We start from the raw sequence: 17,451 nt of genomic DNA, 5'->3' as shown, positions 1-17,451 counted from the left end.
CACACCCCTGACCTTAGAGATTTTCTGGTCTAGCCCTTCCTTTTACATAGAAAACTTTGACCCAGAGCAGAGACCCACCCAGAGTCACCCAGTCAGTGGTTCCTCATTTGGTCTCCCCTCTGCTTTGTGCAGGGCGTGAACGTGAGCATCATTTTACATGGGAAAGCTGAGACTTGGTGAGGTTGGGAGGTGTGCCTGGGATAGAGCCAGGTGGGCAGTGGGAAGGTGGGCCCTCTGCTCTGAGGCTGGGGCTCCTTCCCCTCCCCCAAAACACACACACACACACACACACACACACACACACACACACACACACACACACACACACACACACACACACACACACACACACACACACACACACACACACACACACACACACAGCCTTACCTTACCCCGGCCCTGCAGGAGAAAGGGTATGTATGCCAGCGACCTAGGAGGTGGCCAGAGGGGCTGGGGTGGAGTGGAGGCTAGTGGTCACCTGACCTGTGTCCTTACTGATGCTGTGGTAAGAGGGCAAACACTGTTTGGGCCTCTCGGGGGCGTGCTGACAAGTCTCTGTGATTCATTTGCCTGAGCCCTCGGTGTAGGGAGGAAGGCTGCCAAGAACTACGACCTTCTTTGGGGCAAGGTCTTTACTGAGTGGTTTGTAATTTCCTGCTTTTTTTGGAGAAGGGCTCCCGGTACCCCTTGCTCCTGCGTCCCTCCTCCTACTGAGGCCTAAACCACCGCCCGCCACCCCCCTGCTGACTGGGCTCAGGGCGAGGAAGTGTGTCCGTGTCCCGCCCAACAGAGGACACAGTGTCCTGTATTATTTCCAGCCTGCCGGTCCTGGGAATCTCTACTTGCTTTTTCTCATTTCCTCCCCTTGAACATTAGAAACATTAGATTCCAAAAATAATCCAAGTCACAATGTTCTGCAGGCTGCATGTGTGCGTGTTTTTTCCCGAAGCTGTTTTTCTCCTCCTTACATCCTTTCTCCCTCTCCTTCCTTCCCTCTGCTGCGTGTTGAGCCCCAGTGTCTGCTGCAGTCGCCAGGCCTGCGTGAGAAGTGGGTGTGGAGAGCAGAGCGGAGCGAGGAGTGGCAGGAACGGTGGGCACGGCAGCCTTGGCTCCCTCCCAGGTCTCTTACGAGGGCCGGAAGGGGCCTGAATTGTCATAGGTGGCTTCTACTTATGTGTGGACCCCATAGCACTATGGACCCCACAGTGACCCTTTGGAACCGAGAACACGGACACTATGTTTACAGTGCTTTCCATAATCCAATAAGTGAGCTAGGAAAGAAGGATCCTGATCAGAGAAGTTGTATGAGGCACAGGGAGAAGTGACAGAGAAACGTTCATTGATTCATTCCTTTGTCCACAGACATTGAGCGTCTGCTCTATGTCAGGTCCTCTGCTAGGTGCTGATCTGTACCCAGCCCAAGCACTGGGTGGGGGAATAATGTGGGCAAGTGTGAGGAAAATCAGGTTCACATTGATGTGATTCCCGATCCTTGTAAGAAAAAGATGGCTAAGAAATAGTAACCACTCCAGTGGTTAGAACCTGGTTGGATATCAAGGTCTTTATTGCTTACTGGGCAGGGATTAGGGTTGGGAGTCTAGCGTGTGGGGGGGGAGAGAGTGGGGAGGTGGTCCAAGAAAAAACAAAACATGTCAGCTCTGCCCCAGGAGGGGAAGTGGAAGAAATGTCTTTTTTTTTTTTTTTTTTAATTAATAGCTACTTTATTTATTTATTTATTTATTTATTTTTGGCTGTGTTGGGTCTTCGTTTCTGTGCGAGGGCTTTCTCCAGCTGCGGCAAGCAGGGGCCACTCTTCATCGCGGTGCGCAGGCCTCTCACTATCACAGCCTCTCTTGTTGCGGAGCACAGGCTCCAGACGCGCAGGCTCAGCAGCTGTGGCTCACGGGCCCAGTTGCTCCGCGGCATGTGGGATCCTCCCAGACCAGGGCTCGAACCCGTGTCCCCTGCATCAGCAGGCAGACTCTCAACCACTGCGCCACCAGGGAAGCCCGGAAGAAATGTCTTAAGCACCCTTTTTGAAGAATGAAAGACATTCAGGTACAATTTATAAAGTGAAAAACAAACTGCATCTCTGTTTTGGGTAGGGAAATTTTTCAAGATTTCTTCCCAGGCATTTTACTTTGGAGAACCCCCTTTCCCTCCTTCTCTTCACCTTCTATCCTCCCTGCTGCACCTCTTCTGCTTCCTCTCCCGTTTGTGACCCTCTTCTCCGCGTCCTTGAGCTCCTCCAGCCTGTGTTACCCCAGCCTTCTAGGGTGCATCCATTCTGTCGGAACTGCTTGCTTTGCTTCCCTTTTCTGGTCCTGCTTCCTTCCTTGGCTGGTTCCCTGTGTGGCTCAGGCTTCCCACTGAGGACAGAGAGCACAGGCCAGAAGACCCAGCCAAGGCTTCTAGAAAGAGCACTGCCTTTACAATCACAGAGACTTGGGTTTGAATCCCAGCTTAGGCACTCACTAGCTGATTAACTATCTGTGGCCAGTTCACCCTCTCTGAGCAGTTTCTTTATCTGTAAAATGTAGATTTTAATACATGCCTTAGGATTGTCGTATGGATTATAGAAAATGTATACAAAGCATCTAGTATGCCGGGAGCCCGGTAGGTGCTCAGCAGATGGTAGGTTTGTGGAGACCAGCTTGAGCTGGGCCATGTAGATAGACGGGATCAGGAGTGGAAGAGAGGCGTGGGGAGGCTTTTGTTGCAGGGCCTGGGAGGAAGGGCGGAGAGTACAGGGTCATCCACAACAAGGGTACTGGAGCAGACAGTGGGCAGTATGTGACAGCAGAGCAGGGAGGTGAGATAGGGCCCTGGTGCCTGGAGAAACTAGTAGAAGGAAAAGGAAATTAGAAGCGTGCGCCCAGGTTGGCAAGATCTTAGAACACTGTTGCTGAAGACAAGCCAATTAAATAAGTGCCGGATACTGTGCTGGGAACGGGCAGTTGGAAGATGAGCTGGAGTCGGGCCTTACCACACTGGAGCAGTGGGGGGGCGGGCACTGACAGACAGCTGCTACGTGGGGAAAGTTGGCCAAAGAACCTGTCACTGCCATGGGAACCACAGAAGGGGAAAACTTCAGGCCAGGTTGGGGTGCAGGGAAGAAGATGAACAAAGGCATGGCAGCCTCAGGGGTACAGGGTGGGTTCTGGAAACATCTATTGGCCAGTGTGGCTGGAGCTCAGGCTGCATGGGGAGGAGTGTAGGAGGGTGATGTCCATGCCATGTCGATTACCTGGAGTCACAGGAAGGGGTCAGAAATCTAGTCACACCTCTCCCTGAGTAACCAGGGACCAGAGGAAAGCTGGATTCTTGCCCTTTCTTGGCATAAAGAAAAAAAGGATGTTGGTTTCCTCCACGCAGACCCACCTCAGAGTGGCACTTGTCTTATCCTAAATATTTCCCTGGGGCACCCCTTGTCACGAGGTGTCCAAAGAGGTGCAAACCAGAAGGACCTAGAATGGAGAGTGAGACTGGACTTGGGCATTCAGCCTCCACCCCAGGACATCCTCTTGTGTGCTTTGCACAGGCCCACCTTCTCACACCTATGTTTACACCGACCTCCTTCCCATCTGCCTATTGAAACCCTACCCTAGATGGACCTAGAGACCGTCATACAGAGTGAAGTAAGTCAGAAAGAGAAAAACAGGGACTTCCCTGGTGGCGCAGTGGTTAAGAATCCACCTGCCAATGCAGGGGACACAGGTTCGATCCCTGGTCCAGGAAGATCCCACATGCCGCGGAGCAACTAAGCCCGTGCACCACAACTACTGAGCCTGCGTGCTGCAGCTACTGAAGCCTGCGTGCCTAAAACCCATGCTCTGCAACAACAGAAACCACCGCAATGAGAAGCCTGCGCACCACAAGGAAGAGTAGACGCTGCTCGCCGCAGCTAGAGAAAGCCTGTGCGCAGCAACGAAGACCCAACGCAACCAAAAATAAAGAAAGAAAGAAGGAAGGAAGGAAGGAAAGAAGGAAAGGGAAAAACAAATATCATATGTTAACACATGTATGTGGAATCAGAAAAAATTGGTGTAGACTATCTTATTTACAAAGCAGAAATAGAGACACAGACATAGAGAACATATGTATGGATACCAAGGGGGGGTGTGGGATGAATTGGGAGATTGGGATTGACATATATACACTATTGATACTATGTATAAAATAGATAACTAATGAGAACCTACAGTATAAATAAATAAATAAATAGAAAGAAAGAAAGAAACCCTACCCTAGCTGAAGGTCCAGCTACTCTCCCCGCTCTTCCCTGCTGGAGGTGGTCTTTCTGTCCTCCAGGCATCTGTCCATGCATGGTCTTTATCCATCCCCCTCAAACTGGCCCTGTTCCAACCCAATTATATTGCACAGTCCTGGAGGTCAGGGCCAGCGTCTTAGATAACTCTGTTCCCCAGAGGCACATAGTCAGTGCCAAATAAAGAGTGGGCCGTGGCACAGTCTGTACTCACTAGGCTGCCTGGTGGAACAGAAGTTTTGTGAGTGCTCTGAGCTGGCACAAGAGCACCACCTACTGTTGAGTCGTTTCAAGAGACGTCCCTCCAGTGCTCTTGCTTCAAAACTGAGGTGTTAGCAAGTTTCATCTTGCAATGGAGAGAGAGATTTGGAGGCAGGGAAACCAGTTCTGGTCCTCTTATACTAATCCAAGTGTGGGCAGATGAGGTGACAGTGGGAATGGAAAGGAGAGGGGCAAACCTTGGAGATAGTCTGAACAAAAGAAAATGGGACCAGGTGACCAACTGGAGGTCAAGGCGGAGAGCTAAGGGAACCACAAGGCCTTCATGTGAGGATGATGACCCCAGGACAGAGGTGGAAAGAAAGCCCAAAACACTTTGGAAGAAGGATGAAAGACTAAATTCAAATGTTAATTTCCCTTAAGGCACAGAAAAGTCAGAGAAGTGGTGATGAAGGTTACCATAAACATTACCAAGAGTTATCTGTTTATTGCGTTTCTGCCCTACTCTTAGGGTCAGTGGCTCTATCTAAGCACAGGCATTTACCTTAGTCCCCTGAAGAAGACTGTTAGAGAAACTGAGGGTTTTGAAGATTGGGCTCTTCATTCCTAAGTCTTTCCTGAGCTCCTGTGGGGTATGCTCTACCAGGTGTGGTCTGGAAGCTGGAAACACGACTGAGCAGGTCCTCCTGGATGTGCCTGAGCCTGGCTCCCTCGTGGTCCCCCACCTGTCTGAGCCCCATTGTTGAAGCTGCTGCAGGAAGAGGGGAGAAGGGAAAAGGGGAGTGCTGGCTCTCTTCCTCAGCTCAAGGTCAAGCCCACCTAGCACAGACCCCTTCCAGCATAGCACCTGCCCCTTCTCTCAGAGAGGGACTCCTGAAGGGAGGGCCACCTCCTCCTTAGCCCATGTGGAATTTTTTTCCCCAGATGTGCAAGTAATTGCCACAGCTGATTTTCGTATGCGTGGGAGGATGGGGTGAGAATGTGCGACAGACACTCCATTTTTGCAGTAACAATAACAGTTACTATTTATTGAGTGTATCTTGTAGGCCAGGAACAAGCATTAGCTCCTCTAAATTAACTTGCCAAGGGCCAGAGCTCAGTTTATGCCTAAATGTAGCTCTGGGATAAAGTTGGGCACTATTTTCTCAGCTTGAATTAAATCGGGTTTGACCTCTTCAATTTTATATTTTGGGAAGTGAGTGAACATTCCCTCATGCTGTTCTTGAAAATATTTTATCATCATCTGTGGTTCAGATGGAAGGAATTTGGCCACTCAGAGTCAATATCCCCGGGCTGCCTGGGCTGACTTCTGGCTTGGTTGGTTCTGTTTCTCGTCTGCTTGACTCGCTGGCTCCTGGATGACCATTCCTTCCCCACAGTGGGGTAGCGTGTGTGTTGCCAGGGCTGCAGGAAATTTAGTCCATCCAAGCAAGCAGACTGGAAATCAAATGCAAAGGAAAAAAAAAAAAAAACATTATTCAAAGTCTGAATAGGCTTGGTGAGACTTTTCATTACAACACTTAGCATGAGGAGGGCAAGCCCGAGGAGAGGGGCGTTTTAAGGCCTAACAGGAGTGTGCTAATTTTCAAGGACAGTGTGTGATTTGAGCATGAAGAGTTGCAGCCTAGGTTTCTTTAATCCGAAAGCAACTCTCTTTGTGACTGCCGGCTTATCCTGTCTGAATCCAGGGGAAGTGGGAAGGAGCTAGCATGTATTCAGCATCTACCATGTGTCGTGCATTGTGCTGGGCACCTTCATATGTTATCTTTATCTCCTCCTTTGTATTTATCTTCTTTGACCCAGACATTGAAGGGTTTTTAAGAAAAAGGAGGAGAGGGGGAAAAGAAGGGCGGAGGGAGTGGGGTGGGAAGGCAGAACCCTCAGTTGATATTCTTATCTATATCTATAATGTGCTAGTTGATTTTGTTTTGTGAGATCAGGGCTGACTTGGACTCCTCTTTGCAATGAGATAAATGACTGTATCTGGGGGCTTCAGTGTAGACACCCAGTTCAGGGTTAAAGGCTAATTTGACCTTATTGCTTTCCTTCAGTGTTTCCTCACTACCACTGAATGAAGGCCCAGTTCTGCCTTTCGACCTTTGCCTTTCAACCTGGGCCCCTCCCTGCCTTTCATCATCCCTCTCACGTCCTGCTCTAGAGCTCTTGGTACCTGCTCACATCCCATGCTGTTTTTCAAGCTGTTTCCTCTCATTCAGATGCCCTTCCCGTCTACACCTTCTTCACCTGACTAAATCCTGTTGTCTTTCAAGTATTGTTCAGCTGTTGTGACCTTCTGGGAGTCATCGTGCTTCTCCCCATCTCTACCTCTAACAAGTTGGAGCAAGTCCTTCTCTGCTATCAGCCCATCGTATACACTTTTTTTGTTTTAACATCTTTATTGGAGTATAGTTGCTTTACAGTGTTTCATAGTACTTGTCACACTTAAAGTTGACAGACTGTTGAATACATTTGTCTCCCTCACTAGACTCTGACCTTGATCTTTTATCATCAGTCTCTAAGCCAATGTCTGGAATACAGTGGGCATTCAGTAAGTGAATAAAATATTGTACTGAGCATCATGGGCATGTGACTATTTATATCAGAATTCTTTTGGCTACAAGAAACAGAACACTGGACTCTGTTGCCGTGTTCCATCTTTTAATCCATTTTGTCCCTTTCCCTCCTATTCTCTTTAAGATGTTAATCACGATTCTTTTGAAAGTTTTGTCTGCTAAATTATAGCCTGATCATCTCTGGATCTGTTTCTATTGACTGTTTAATTTTTTTTATTCTTAGTCACTTTTCTCCACTTCATATGTTGAATAATTTACTGGTTATTATAGATGATGTACTGTACAGACTCTTGATTAGGTTATCCTTCTCTAAATACTGTTAAGTTTTGTTCTGGGCTGCAGTTAAACTACAGATCGTGATCCTATTGAGCCTTGGTTTAGGCTTTGCTATGACACATCTACTTCCATCTTTTCTTTAATCCTAGGGTATAACCCTTATTCTTAGGATATGGGTCTTACTCTTACAGTCTGGGGTCCCAACTGAGTGTCCAGAGTGTTCACCAAAGTCTCTTTACACTGTTTGATTTAGAACTCCTAACATTTCCTCAGCACTGTGTAGCCTCTGACGTTTCTGTTCAGCTCTCCACCTCCCACAGCTGTTCTCTGTTAGACCTTCTGGAGTCTCACCTTGCCTATGCACAATTTAGGATTTGGCCAAAGACCTGAAGGAAATTTTGGTGAAGATTTTTAGGGCTCCTTTTCTTAGCTCCCTCTCTCTTACTTCCTATCACTGTAATTGCAACCACCTTACCAGCCCTGAAGTCTAATCCCTGGTGTTTTATACCCATTAAGACTGCTGCTCTCTGCTTAGCTCCTGTTTCTGGGCTCCACAGTTTGGAAAATACCCTCAGGGAGAAAGCCAAGGTGGATATGGGGCTTACATTGTATGTTTCCCTTCCTTCAAGGATCATTGGTCTATGTTGGTTGTTGACCAATGCTTTTAACTAGTTTACATGTGGTAGAGTTAAGTTCGATGCCAGCTACCCCATTAAGAACAGGCTGTAAGTCCACATGAACTGTTTAAATAAAAATGAAAGTCCATTAGAATTACCTGCAGAACTCCTACTGAATCAGAATCTCAAGGGTAGGGCCTAGGAAGCTATATTTTTTTAAGAAAACGCTTTAGGTAGTTCTGAATGAAGGCTAGGTTTGTGAACTATTGTGGTAGATACTTGAGCAGTGAGTTTGGAGGAAAGAGAAATCAGTATGGGCTCAGTTGCTCACAGAAGACATCTGGAGGAAGTGAGACTTCAGTTGTATTTTGAAGGGTAGAAATAATTTGGATATTTGGATATGGAGTATTTCATGGAAGGAAAGATGTCAACACAAACACAGGGGTGGCAGTGAGCATGGTGTGGTGTATTTGCATGGAAGTGAATAGAATATGACAGGAAAGGATGCTTGGTGTAGGACAGGGGTGTAAAAGAATAGGGGGAAAGGCAGATGTGGACCAATTGAAGGTGGAGGGGGGAGGTACCTTGAATGCCAGAGTAAGGAGATTGGATTTTGCAATATAGGTAATAGATAGCAACAATAATTTTGTGGGGTTTTTTTTGTTTGTTTGTTTGTTTTAGACTGAGGGAATGACAGGGTGAAAGCAGTGTATTAGAGCAGTGAACCTGGTGGGGGCAGATTGTTGGGTATAAGGAAGAAAACAGACTCAGGGAGATCAGTAAGGGTGTAATTGCAGTAATCTTGGCAGGAGGGGCTGAGTGGTGAGTATCAGTAGCAGTGGAAAGTGAAGGGTATATTTCAGAGTGATTTGAGGAAAGAGAACAAATGGGCTGGAGGGGCGGGGTAAAGATGTGGGGTGTCAAGAGAAGGTAAAGAGTTTTCATAGAACAGGCAGAATAGTTTTAGATGCTACTGGAACAACAAAGGAATATTCACATTGAATCCATGGGCACCATGTGACTAGGAATAATCTGAAATTTAGGTGTGCATTTGGGAGACAATTCGATAGTGGTTTAAAAGCATGGACTTTGCAGTCATAATAGACTTAGATATTTGAGTCTTTAATATGCACCCTGACTGTGTGACCTTGGCCAAGTTATTTGATCTCTCTGGATCTGTTTCTTCAACTAGACAAAGGTGGTGATGATGTTATCTACTATCTCGTAGGGCTGCTATGGGGCTTAAGATAACATGTATAAATCTCACTGTGCAGAGCCAGGCACATATTTATTCTTGTCAGTTATTGGGGAAGTTAAGGTTAGAGAGTGCCCTGGAGCAGAGGAAATGAGGTTCAGATGGACACTAGATTCTAAATTTATCTCTATCACTTACAAGCTGTATGATCTCGGGCAATTTACTTCAGCTCTTTGTACTTAGTTTTCACTATGTCGAAGCAGAATTAACAATACCCTTTTTCTGCATTATTATAAAGGCTAATGAGATAGTCCGTGGAGGTACTTAGCACAGGGCCTGGCGCATGAAACAGGAAATACTATTTGTGTGGTTGAAATTGTGAGCCTGGATGGATTTTCAAATGGACAGAGCTGACGAATAAAAGGCAGAGGGCTGAGGGCTAAGGGTTGAGACTGTCCCAGTAAGGGTGTGAGGGACAGGAAAGAAAGCCATGAAGGGGCAGTCAGAGAAGTGGGAGGCAAGTTTAATAAATCAGTGTAGAACTGAAGGATTGGTGAGCTTTTGAAATTAGAGCGTTCCTATTGTTTTTGTCGTGCTGAGACTAGACATGGTATGTCAAGGAAGAGAGTGTGAGTGGGTGAAAGCACTGGTTCTCCTGGGAGAATTTAGTGTTCAGTAGCGACTTGTGAACGCAGGAGGGGCATGCTGATCATGTCTGCAGCCGGATGGCCTGCCCCTGAAAATGACCTGGTGTAGAAGGCCAGAGACGGTTGAGTTTCAGAAGAGAATGCATCACATTCTGATGAGAGATCAAGGGAAGGATCAAGACCTCAGAAAGGAGGCAATTATTTTTCAATGTGGGTGCAGACTTAGGAAAGCGGTAAAGGTAGAAGGTGTTACAAGGAGTTAAAGAGGAAGTGGATGGAGGGAAAACAAAAACAGCAGGGGGTGCAGAATGCACTTCTGAAAGTTTGCTGATGATGGGAAGGGTAGACAGAATGAAGCTCTGAGCATTTTGGAAGGTGGAGCAGCAAGGTTCAGAGCACCGACACCGGAACTAGGCCCCCCGGGTTTGAATCTCAGCTCTGCCACTTATTAGCTTTGTGGCTTTGGGCCTCCCTGTGCCTTAGTTTCTCAGTCTGTAAAATGGAGATGATAATATTGGGGGTTAATATTGGGGAGATAGTTAGGAGGTTACTGAGAGGATTAAGTGAGTTCAATATGTTAAATGCTTAGAATAGTGCCTGGCACAGAGTGAGCATTCAGCAAATGTTAGTTGCTATTATTGTTGTTGTTACCATGACCATTGCTGCTGTTATTGAGAGAAGGTGAAAATGAGAAAGGAGAATGGAGAAATGGAAGACAAGGAGAGACGGTATACACAGAGTTTGACTCTGCAGTATGGATGCCACACCTACCAAGGAGTCTTCTTAGATTCTACTAAGCATTCAGCCTTAAAGACTGCTATGGGCCACCCTTGGCGCTGATCCAGTCAGGACACTATAAGATGGAAGCTGTGGTTTCCCAGCAGGACAGTCCTTGCAACAATCCAGCTCAGGGGCAAGGAGACAAGATCCATGGTGGGCAGCTGCAGAAGCTCCCATGGCTCAACAACCCATGCCCCACAGAAGCCAGTATCCTCTGTTGGCACAGCTTCCAGGGTTCCTGCAATGGACACGCCAGTCACAAGAGTCACCCCCTTCAGGGAAGATCAAGGAACGCTGTCCCCATCAGTTATTTATAGTTTATTGATAGTCCTTCTAATCCAGATACAGTTTACCAATCGGGGGTGTTTTTACCACAGGCAACATGGCTTAGTAACATGTTGGCACATACTATCTTTCTCTGTTTCCAGGGAAACAGAACTGGGGTGTTAACTGAAGTTCAGATTAGCATGCAGAAGGGGAAAAGGTTTTGTTATTTCCTTGCTCACAGTGGGCGCAAATAGGGACATTTACCTGTTTTATAGAGAAACTGGGGCAGTTCTGGATGTCAGCATCCTGTTAGGATGTTAGATCTGAGATCTGGGAATTAAGGAATTTGGGGATGGAGTGGGTAAGAAATATGCTAGGGGATCGATAGAATGTCTACAGGTCAGAGACACAGCCTGGCCGGTGAAATTGTTTGGTGCCCTGGCTGATTCCTGAGGCTACGGTGCTGGGGTCTCCAGGTAACCAGGCTGAGCCATCCTCTGAGAGCAGCTGGATTTATGGTGAAAGATAGAAATGGCTTCTCTCTTATACCATATATACGAGAATGCCAGCTGACATTCCAAAAGCCTAAAGGAAAACAGGCAGGACCCAGAACACCTTCTCTCCCTCAGTATATATTTATTAACTGTCTATCAGGCACGAGTCCCAACCACCTCCCCTGCCTATGGACACCAGTGTAAAGACAGCCTCCCAGAACCTTGGACTCCCTGTGGCCTGCAGGCCTTGCAGGATACAGAAGAGGAGAGATGTCAACCTCCCTTCTGTAAGGAATTCTAGGAACCTAGAAACTAGTTCCAAACTTTGGGTTCTTTATTTTTCTTTCTCTACCCCGCTTTGGAAAAGCAGGAAAGCTCAATCCTAGGTGAGTGGATAATTGAAAACAAAGTTGAAGGGGCTTAAGGGTCCTAGGCCAGAACACACACATGGGGTCTGTGTGTTGCCCTGTTTGCCTGAGGACATGTGCCCGGGGTCAGCCAGAGTTGTCAGGTGGGGAAATTTGCCCTTAATTCCCACCCACTTCTCACTTTAGGCCCTCTCTCTCTTGGTGTAGGGCTCCTCTGCCACCCCATTTTAGGATCTCATCCCTGGGTCGTGCTCACAAAGTGCCTTGCTTTCTTAATAAGCTGTTTCTGTATCCAGGATAAACTAATTCCAGGAGGGGTTGCAGGAATAATACATTTTAGTAGGAGTCTCTCCTAAGTAAAAAAACTGTTAAGAGCCAAAGGGATTGAATCTCTAATAGTGAAAGGGTTGGGGAGTGGCAGAGAGGATGGGGAAGGGGGAGTTTGGAAGCAAGGCAGGAGGGGGCGAGATCCCTGGTTAGGCTACACAGGGAGGGCAGGAGGGGACAGTGCCCTCAGGCATGACCCTGAGAGAGTGTACGGGGCTCTGAGTCCTGTGTGGGCAAAGGCACCACAGGGCCCTGAGTGTGTGTCAGGGTGGGGGCAGTGGGAGGATGCATGGGTGTCCCTGGTCCGTGCAGTGCCCTGCGGTGGCACTGGGAGTGCGTCTCCGGGAGGGATGGGCTGTGGATATTTGTGTACGAGCTGCAGATGTGATTTCCATGAGCCCATGGTGATTTTGCAAAGTGAACACAGTGCAGTTTTAAATCCACACCTTTCGTCTGTTTTGTGCTCTAAAACAAAACATTAGGGAAATATGTGCAATAGAATATGCTCACTATATAATCTATCTGGTATACGGCACTTACCGAAGCATGAAACCATTGTCTTATGTGAATCTCACTATTATGCTCAGGTTGAAATCGTGTAAATTGTTATCCCCATTTCAAGGTAAGGAACCTGATATTTAGACCGTTAACCTAACTTGTCCAAGTTTATAAAGCAGATCTGCACTAGAACCCAAGTCTCCTGATTTGAAGCCTCTGTTCTTTGCACTATAACACACGTAACGTTTTATTTTGGAATTGACTGCACAGCAAGTTTTCAGGTGTAGCGAGGTTCTCTGGCAAGGAGGTTGTTAGTATTCTTTAGGACACAGGCTTTTATGGATGGGTCGCTGCAGTGTCCAAGCAGGGTAACAGGGGACAACAGGTGATACTGGAATGTGCATATTTAGGAAAGAAGATCCATTGGTTGTCTTCTGTCCTCTCAGTCAAGTCACCAAACCTGAATACGAGCAAATTAAAACCAATGTAATCTAAATTAGACAGTATAAAATACTAACACTAGGTGGTAAGGTAGTTTGAAAGTTAAAACTCTAAATCAGATGCTGTTGCTAAATTTGGCAAATGAAGGAAAATAAGCCCAAGATCCTTATTTAATATCCTTGTTCTATGAAATAGTTTATGCTTTATTAAAAACAGAACAATAATAACCTTTTAGCTATCCCCATATTTAAAAGAAAAGGAGAAAAAGGTTTCTGTTTATTTTCCCAATTTGCATTTAAATAGGTTCATTTATCATTTATTATATACTAAGAACTAGATTTTTATATTTTCACTGAGTTTAAGCCAGCATAAAAACATTACTTTGCAAAACATGGGAAAAAAAACCCCAAGTAGCTTACATGTAACATCTATCTTCTTAATGAGACAAAACTATGTTGGTTTCCAAACAAAGAGATAAAATTTCATTATTTAGACATGAACTTTCCTCCTGGAGGAATTTTGTTGTTTTATTACATTTTGTTGAACCTACCATTTGTATCTTCTCAAAGAAAAAAAAAAAGATAGTTCAAAATGTTTGAAACCACTGTGGAGATATTTTCTTTAGTTTTTTTGGGTTTTTTTTTCTTTAGATTTTTGTTCCAGTGTCTAGTTCAGGTGTCTTCCAGAGAGCCCAATTCAAAGAGATCAAATCATAAAATGTCCTAGTTTAGAAAGGGTCAGCTTGTCTGGAGATTAGCAACCTCAGAGCCTGTGACCAACTCCCTCGTGCATTTCTTTCATTCACTAAGTATTTATTGAGAGAAGTGGAGCTGTTTGAATCAGCCATCCCCAGGCACTGAGGGGGCAGGTGGGAGGCAGAGAGGAGGGGGCCGGGTACTGGCCACTGAATGGCCCCATGTGAGGGACAGCATCCTACCACCGCTGGAGCCCCACAGCGCCCTGGTGGCTGCCTTTTGGGGGGCAGCTGCTCTGTGGAGCCTGGGCAGAGGAGGTCCTACAGTCACATGCAGGAGGCAGGGCAGTGTCCCAAGAGCCTGGATCAACAGACACTCAGTGAATGTGCCTTGGGTGGCATGAATGAAGCCCATTGCTGGGGCTTCACTTCTCTGAACCTGTTTTCCATCCGTAAAGTGGGCCTGCTGGAGGCAGCGAGATGATGCTTGTGAATGGACATTTTGAACCCTAAAGCACTGGACAGATGTCAAGGCTGAGTCTAAGAAGCTGCATTTCTCTGGCTATTAAGAACAATGCCAGTTTTCTTACAGTCATTCTTTGTATTCAAAAGTTAGAAATGTAAGCTGTAGCAATGAATATGCATTCTGATCCAGGAGACTCAATAAAACTAATTTTTATTTTGAATGGAAAAAAATACACTCCATAAGTTTCCAGATTGAGCCGATTGTACACCAGGATGCTTACCTCCATTCTGGGTACTGCTTATCCCTTGGAAATGAAGAGGAGCCCAGAAATGAAGAGACTTGCCCACAGTCTCATGGGTAATTAGTGACAGAGCCAGGCCCAGAACCAGCCTAGTCCTCATCCCACTTAACTGCACACGCACATGGGTGCTTACATGCGTGTGCGCACACACATTCTCTCTCTGCAGCCGGTTGCAGTGAATGCAGCAGAAATGCTGGTGACCCTTGCAGGCAACCAGGCTCACAGAAGTGAGTATTATATACAATTAGGCAGCAGATTCAGGCCCAGAGAAGACTTGAGACTGTCCCTAGGAAACCGCCATGTTGGAGAGACCCTGGTTCCTGGTGTCACATCGACTGTCTGGTCCCTAGATGCCTGAGATGAGTGTCACCTCCTTGGAGCACTTCCTCTAGTCTCCGGCATAGCTGAACTTTCCCAGAATGCGCAGCCCCCAGAGACAGCTCGTGTGCTCCAGTGTGGAAGGCAGATGGGGCGCAGTGGCCTGGGTGCAGACCTCATTGTGTGAGAAGCCCATTCAATGAGGCGTGCGGTTCCTCCAGCACTCTCCACTCTCGCCTGCCTTTTAACTCACTGTTGTTATTGCTTTTCTCCCTAACTGGCCCGTGTTCGGCTCTCCTTGCTCTGTAGTCCAGTAGGGACCTGGCGCCAGGCAATCTAATCATTCTGGTGCTAGCACATAACTCTCTGTTTATTGGCATATCTAAATACTCATTTAACAGAAAATACAGGGAAGGTCACTTCTAGGCCACTGGGATAGACAAGAAAGTATGAGTGAGCACTTTTCATCCTAAGTTCCAAGGACCTCAGGCATTTCAGATTTTCATTAATTTTATTGATTCTTTGGTCAACAAGGAAAAGAGATGAGAGATTATTTTTAAATGGGGTTGAGAGGCAGAATTTCAAAGAACGAAAATTACACAATAAAGTTCCTTTAGACTCCTGGGGCACTTGTCTTCTTCCCCTCTTGTCCTTAATAGTAATTTTAAAAAGCGCTGACTGCGTGCCTGCGGTGTGGGGTTGGCTGTGGCTGGCGGACCCAGGGTGGCGCACGCGGGCACCCCCGGCCTGGAACATCTGCTGACACTTGAAAGTGAAGGATGATACTTTTGCCCTTTATCTGTGTAGGTAGCCGGAAGTGATCTGGGTAATTCAAAAGGGAGAATCATCTCCAAATTAAATCATGCCCATTTGCCTTGGGAAGGTGATGTGCTTATACTTAACCATGGGTTGTCATAGCCTTGATGTCCCTCTCCTGACCTCCAGACAGAACTCTAGCTGCCCACAGGACACCTCCACCTGAAGGTCTCCTAAGCCTCTCAAACTCAGCATCTGAAACGGAACCTGCTGTCTCTCCTCCCCCACCCCAGCTTCTTGCCCTCCTCTTGAGGTGGTGCCATGGTGGCACCTTCTCTTACAAGGATCCAGGGTGCCATGCCAGATACCTGGCTGTCCTCCCTCTCTCTTTCTCACCCTCCCTCCCCAAACAGTTGGGAGTCCTCAGTCCCTTCCTAGTAACTCTCACTCTGCCCACTTCACAGACGCCACTGTCACTCCCCACATCCGGGTTTCCAGGTTCTCACTCTTGCTCCCCGGGATTATAACCTCCTAACCATTCTTACTGCTCCGTCTCTCCCCACCCGTCCACATCCCATGCTGCTCTCAAAGCTCACATCACATTTCACTGCTCAGCTGACAACCCTCCACTGACATCTTGCTGCCCGCAGTATATGGTCCAGGTTTCCTAAAGCCTGTGTCCAGGGCTCTCCATGGTCCCTTCTACCTCCCCAGCCACATCTTCTCCTCACATCAGGTCCAGAAGCACAGAAGTGGTGCTTTCAGAGCCCTCTACACACTGGCCTGCCCCACAGTTCTGCCCCTTTGATCTTCCCTTTGCCTGGAGCCCACATCTCACTCTTTCACCTGGCTAATTGCTACCTGAGTCAGGGTCGAGTTAGGTGTCACCTCCTCTGGGAAGCCTTCTCTGCTCTTCCCTCTCTTCACACCATCAAGAGAGGCTACTACCTTGATACACCACACTGACCTTTATCTTGATAGATTTCTTTGTTGAGATGTGATTTTAATCAAGTCATATGCCAAGTTGTGCTAACACTGTATCTGAGTCCATGTTTGCTTTCCACACTGGCTTTTAAGCCACTTAAACTCAAGAACCACATATTAATCATTTTTGCCTTGTACACTGCCTGACGTATAATGAATGTCCGATAAATGCTGGTTAAACGTAACTGAAAAAGTAAATTCGCTTTTCCGTTTAAAGGGGAAAAATGGAATGAGGCTGTGGTTCTGCCTCCAGGAAAGCTGGCGTGATCTTTGCAGCTTCTCAGCCTACACCTGTGCTCCATTCTTCCCTGCTTTACTCTGCAACTGAGCTGCAGCCTTTAGCTCATCCCAAACTATGGACCATGAGTTCCAAGTATAGCAATCCTCTTCTCCAAAGGTTTAGCACGTTTCCTGGCTATATCACTTGACTACTCTGGGCAGAGAATTACAGAAAATCCAAATTAAACCAGCTTGAATAATAAAGAGGATTTCTTGGCTCAGGTACTAAGGAAGTCCAGACACAGTGTGGAGATCAGGCAAGGCTTAATCAGGGCTCTGCTTGTTTCCTGCCATTGTTTTGGCTACACTCTTTCTCTGCCCATTGGCTTCACCCTCAAGCTGCCAGCAGAATGGCTACAGCAATTTGAGGTGCAGGGTCCCAATGACAGTATCAGAGGAAGAGAAGTCATATCTAAACAACTACAGTTCTGTTTTCCCAGAAGCTTGCAGCAAACTTCCCTTTGTGTTTTATTGTACTGAATTGGATAACATTCCTCTTTCTAAGACAATCCCATGGGTCAGGAAATGTCATACACTGATTGGCTTAGATCTGGTGTCCTGAGAAGGGATAACCCTTAGGGTGACCAGGCTTTCCCTTGGAATTGAGGTTCTGCGTAGCTCCCCTAAAAGTGAATGGACCACCTGTGGGAGAGGTGGAAACCTAAATGAAAACCAGGTACA

General features: G+C 46.8%; 1 protein-coding gene across 4 annotated transcripts in view; it reads left to right on the top strand.

Moving 5' to 3' along the window:
• The window catches only part of LOC137766390 (kalirin), a 469,434-nt gene that overhangs the window by 229,760 nt on the left and 222,223 nt on the right, over window positions 1-17,451 (top strand). The window lies entirely within an intron of this gene.

Source organism: Eschrichtius robustus, chromosome 6, assembly GCF_028021215.1.
Source record: "Eschrichtius robustus isolate mEscRob2 chromosome 6, mEscRob2.pri, whole genome shotgun sequence".
Lineage (NCBI taxonomy): Eukaryota > Metazoa > Chordata > Mammalia > Artiodactyla > Eschrichtiidae > Eschrichtius > Eschrichtius robustus.
This window is presented reverse-complemented; position numbering and strand designations above follow the sequence as displayed.